The sequence below is a fragment of the Alligator sinensis genome, unplaced genomic scaffold (genome assembly GCF_000455745.1).
Source record: "Alligator sinensis unplaced genomic scaffold, ASM45574v1 scaffold387_1, whole genome shotgun sequence".
NCBI lineage: Eukaryota > Metazoa > Chordata > Crocodylia > Alligatoridae > Alligator > Alligator sinensis.
The window spans coordinates 982,766-988,324 of record NW_005842196.1 but is presented as its reverse complement, the minus strand read 5'-3'; the positions used below and the strand labels follow the sequence as shown (position 1 = coordinate 988,324).

The 5,559-nt window shown below is 45.3% G+C and overlaps 1 long non-coding RNA gene across 1 annotated transcript in view; it reads left to right on the top strand.

Moving 5' to 3' along the window:
• Positions 1-758: 758 nt before the first annotated feature.
• Positions 759-5,559, top strand: part of LOC102375793 — a 25,329-nt gene continuing 20,528 nt past the window's right edge. Inside the window, exons 1-3 of the long non-coding RNA XR_001358234.1 lie at positions 759-836; positions 1,646-1,754; positions 1,869-1,966. This is a non-coding gene — a long non-coding RNA (uncharacterized LOC102375793). The remainder of the gene's footprint in view (positions 837-1,645; positions 1,755-1,868; positions 1,967-5,559) is intronic.

Below are 5,559 nucleotides of genomic sequence, written 5' to 3'. Positions count from 1 at the left end.
CTTGGGGGTTCTTACAAAGTAAATCAATTTGAATCTGATCTAAATAACAGACATAATAATGACTTCTTTGCTGCAGCAACAGCTGCCATGTAGCTGGGAATGGAGATTATCTTGGGTTTATGGAAATATGTCACCCTGATGCCTGACAGAGCATTCCACATAGCTCAGAAGTTGGCTCCTGCTTGGTGGATCCTTTTCCCTGTGTACGTGATTGCCCAGAAGTCAGGTTGAGCACTGAGTGGCTTTAACCATGCTTCTACCTTTGGACTACTGTTCTTGGATGTTGGCACTCCCTTCATGGGTTTGCTTTCTCAAATTCATTGTAGTGTTTGGTGTCTCTGTGGCACCCGTGAGGACAGCGCATTCTGTGATGTGGGGAGAGGAGTATATGAAGCATACGTGAGCTGCTTACCCCTTCAGGTATGTCTGGAAAGAACAAACATGCTAAGTTTGGACTACCAGGCATATCTCTGTACAGAACAGGCTACCACATGGCATTTGAACATCACTGGTGACTCTTACTATTTGCTTTTTTTTTTTTCACTGACAGCCAGATTTCAAAAGAGTTCCTATTTAAAACACCTAAAACCTCATGTCAGAAAGTCAGTGGGCCCTTTTCACAAGAAGCAGGTCCTTTTATTTTTATAAGCCCACTTCATCTGTGTCTGGGTAATTGTTTTCCATTTTAGGTGGATAGAAGACACCTGGTCTCCATAAAGGCTTAGGGCCAGGTGAGGAGCAGAGGGGGTTTGTTTCCTGTTTTGCCTGAGTGTGTTGTTGGAGCCTCACCAGGATATGAAGAGCTGCTGGGGAAGAGAGAAGGAAAAAGCTCAAAGGTAGGAGAGCAGTATTGGGCTGTCTGCTAATCTTTTTGAACCAAGCGAGGAGTGAATAGAACATCTAGAGGAGCTGGCATTCTGGGCAAAAGCTGGGAGCTCAGGGGAATGTAGGAGGGATTATGACTTTAAGCATAGGGTGTGCAGATGCTGATTGCTTTGTTCTGTTTGACTGCTGGTGTTTGGTTCAGAGGCACTGGGGGAAAAACTCAGAGTCTACCACTTTGACTGAAGAAGGGTTCTGTAGAAACCCCTGGCTGACCAGTTTGGGAGAAGAGCTTATTTGTTTTTATTTAAATGCCTTCTATTAACAGACTAAAGGGTATTAGTGGGCCCAAAGAATATGCATGGAGTTTTTCAGTGGCACTGATGAGAAGTAGGGGTCTCTACTCAACTGTGTGAAGTGCTCTAGGAAAATATGCCTTGCAACCCCAGAGTAGGCATTGCAGATCTGTCCTTAATGGTGTGATTCAAGTCTCTGTGGAGCCCTAGACTAATGCCCATGCCTCTCTAGACTTGGGGTTTAAGTGGGGTATAGACCTTAGGCTGCATCATGTATGCAGGGATAAATTTTACTGCATGGTCTTAGTCCATCTCCCTTTGGCCTCACTGAAAGGGCTGGAATGGACCCCTGTGAGAATTGGTTTAGGCTTTGATTGGAGAAAACTCTCCTAACCCTAATAGGGTCATTCCATGTGCTGTAAGGCTTTTGATTGCAGCCAGGTGAGAGCAGTCTGAATCACCAGTTCTCTAATATCTCCCCCTCTTTGCACTACTACCCAGCTTTCTACAATTTCTGTTCCTTCTAGAACACCTCAAACTGCTCCCATCACCTACAGTTCCTGCAGGTCTGGACAATAATGTTTGTGTTAAAGTTTGCATAAATAACAGATCCAGAAATGGATAAAGGCTAATGAGGTGAGGAGGATGACTTACAGCAATGAGTGAATAAGAAAGGGGTGGCTTTTCAAAAGTGCCCGTTCAGAAATGATGCTGGCCCAGACTAATGCACTAAATTTTACTTCTTTCAAGGCCTCCTTCCTTCCACAGATAGTGTGAGGGACCCAATTCTCAGCCTCCATAAACCAACCCAGCTTCACTGAAGTCTATGCAGTTCTGCTGCTCATCAGGTAGGTATTTAACTTGCAGTTTTTAATGGCAATATTATTTATGCCCCATGCATGGAATGCAGCTGTGACTTTCTGGCTGGTAAAGGGACACATCTGATATTTACTGTGAGATCTTTATATTTCTTTCAAACTTGCAAATGCAATCTGGAATATATCAAAACTATAAGCAGTGTCTTATCACTGGCAAAAATACAAAAGGGACTGCTAATGGGTTGAAGTCTGTCACCTTTGAGGCTGTCCAGGCTGCAGGAAGTTGCTACTGTCTGGTGGCTTTTTAGGGCACCTATACACAAGTGCCGAGGCTGCTCCAATGTGCTGAAATTCCAGTGTGTTAGAGCAGACTCTATTAATCAAGTTTGCTGGGACGTGGCAATTGCCACACTTCACCAGCCTCCTGAGTCTTATGTATCACTGTCACTGTACTTAAAAATGGCAGTGAGGGTGCTTGAACTAAAGCTTGTTCGACCAAGCTTTAGTTTAGGTACATCCGCTGCCATTTTCAAGTGCAGGGATGCTGATAGAGGAGATGCAGCAGTGCTTTAGAGTGACTTCGAGATCTGCTTCAATTAAAGTGGTGCCTCTTCCACCCCAGGCCATGTGTAAAAGTGTCCATAATGGCCTGTGAGACCCCATCCAGTGGATAGTCTCAGCAGGTGGCTGCAAACATCAGCTGATCCCATCACAACTGAGCCAGGATTTAAAGGACTGTGGAGATGGGCCTTCCTTCTGTCCTGAAGAGGGACTAGGTGATCTCTTGAAGGCACAGTTGTCTAGCATCACTTATGTAGATACCCAGGAGCATAGTGGCATACCTGCCAAAGGAAATCCTGATGCAGCAGGTCCCTTTAGTTGGAACAATGCTAGCTTGGCAGGTCCCACACTGAAATTCCTGTTTTTGAAGATGATCCATGGTGAAAATGGGCCAGGAAGAATGGCCAGGTGTCCTCCTGCTTTTGTCACACCTATAGGGTCTTGGAAGAAGGCAGGAAGGGGTACAAGGCAGGACAACTCTTGGACTCTTCTCATCTGCTTCAGGGACTGACATGGCCTTTGTCAGCTCCAGCACAGGGGAGGGGGAAAAGCTGCTATTGCTTCATCCCTATGCTGGGATGATTTCTTCTAACTCTGTTTCCTGGGCTGACCTCAGCACTAAATTAACTCAGAATAGAGAAGGAATAAATTTAGCAAAAATGCAGCCAGTTCTTTACCTAGGCAAGGGTCAGAGCTGGTTCAAAGAGACAGATCTCGCTCTTATTCTTTTTGAACATTATATTTCTATGACACTTGAAATTAAGCTGGAATATCTAGACATGGGCAAATTGGATTAGCTGGCTATGAATTATCATGTAGTTTATCTAAGCCCACAAAGGAAAGAACAAACAAATTGAAGGGATCAAAGCCCTAAAATCACAGTGTAAAAATTTAAATATGTATTGTCTGAATGAAATGAAGCTGCTCCATAAATAAGTCACAAGAAGAGAAATCAAGTGGGGTGGGAGAGAGGACCTGATCCTACACTCATGGTGTTCCCTGAAGCCTTTTATTTCACTGCTGGGGGGTTTGCGAAAGCTAGGGAGCCCCAGTGCAATGATTCTGTACCTGATATATAGTATTGTTGGCTACAAATGTCCAACTCGGGATCCTTAAAATTCTGGTTTATTAGGCGGATTGAAACCCTGTAATGAGTGAAATCATAAACCATGGGGCTGGTCCTTCCCCACGCGCATGCACACACCTATCCCACAGGTGCTGGAGTCTGTCGTTGAGGCTTCTTTCAGCATGGTGTTATCTTCCAGAAGGGGGTCGCCGGCTGGTCCTTCTGGCTGGACAGGTCAGGTGCTGGTCAAGTTGGAGATCAAGAGGGTGCCACTGAGGGTCACTTTTCACTGCTTTTTATCTGTCCTTGGCAGACTTCGGTGACTCCCCAGTTTTCAGGGTTGCCCAATCCAGGGGTTGTTGACCCTCGTGGGATTTTCCCCCCTCGGTGGCTACTGGATGGCATCTGTCAGCCCCAGGGGTCATCTGCATGTACGTGCAGGTTTGGGAGTCCGTTGATGAATTTTGAATAGGGCTCTGGGAGCAGTTGATCTGGAGATACTCAGCCCAAAAGTTGGTCCCTGGCATTGATGAACTCAGGCCAGGGCTTCTAGCCCTTGATCAGTGACATTTAGAGATGTCCTGGTTGCTACATTGTCTTCTATTGAGTTCTTCCATTTGCTGATCTGCAGTTTCCTTAGGTGTTAATAGCTGCCTGCTACCGTGTTACACATTCAATCACTGATTCACTCCCTCTTTCAGGGGCAGCCTGATACAGGGAAGGGCAGTTTGATTCCTGCCCTTGTTAACATTGTTACAATGTATAACTTACTTATGAAACTAAACACATTTAGTTGAAAGGTGAGGAGTATAAAATATAAGCTACAAAAGTAATGCCATGGTGCACAAATAGATAAAAATACCAAAATACAAGGGGAGATACAAAATGTGCACACACAAATTTCAAAACACAATTCCTTATCTTAAAGTGAAAGAAAGAGGAAGGAAGAAAAGGTAGAAGAGGAAAAACATATCCAAGGAGGGGAGAGTAACTGCAGGCAAGAGGAAAAGGGGCTTTCTGCTACAGTATCAGTGATCCTGTAGGTGTGCTAGGGGCTAAATACAAAGCAGCTGGAGAAATGCCCTAACAGAAATCTCCTCCCTCCCATCCACATTGCCAACACCATACCCTAGTGATGAAATAACCAGTCCTTAAGGGACTGGGGACCTCTGGGTGGAGGGCCTGTACCCTTATCTGTATCAGCTAGATTGAGGGTGTGTGCCCCTGTATATGTTTCTGAGCTCTGGTGTCTCGGATTATGTGAGAATTGTGGAGATGAAAAGCCCAAGTGCAGATGAGGAGCATATTCTAGCAAAAGTCTCCACAAAGTCTTTAGGGACAGCCTTCTCTGTAGTGATGCGCATCAATTGCTTCTAATGCATTGGAACCTAATAACCTGTTAAGAGGTTGATTAGTGAACACTGTGTCGGCAAAGAAGTAGAATTTTGTATCCTCTACAGTAACTTTCTAAAACAGTTGGAACCCCTTGGTATTTAGAAGTCCCTAGTATGGACTAGGTTTGGGGTACTTACTGCACGTATATGGTATCGTGGAGACTGTATAGACAGTCAGAAAGCTGAAGGCTGAATTGATTGTCTTTGCAAGTTAGTCTAAACTGCACAAATTAAACTGAAACAGAAGTGAACAGACATTTATCTTTGATTCAGGAAATGCAACCACGTGTGCAGTGGCTCAGGCCAGAAGTTGGGGGGCACTAGAGCCTGGCTCTCAGCCTGCATGTTCACTTCCTCTTCCTGTTGCTCCCAAGGTCTTTGGGACCAGAATTAAAGCAGAAGGACTTTGCAGGATTGCTCATCACTTCCTCTTCCTGCTTTCAGATCCCTCTGGGACTTGTAGTCCACAGTCACTGCTGGCTGCAAGTGTTAACTGGGGAAGGGGTGTTTTAACACTATGAGTACAGCACTCCCTGACCCCAGACCTGGGATTTGCCTGGGGAGGGCAATGTTCTCCCCCCCCCCCCCCCTTTGCACGCCCC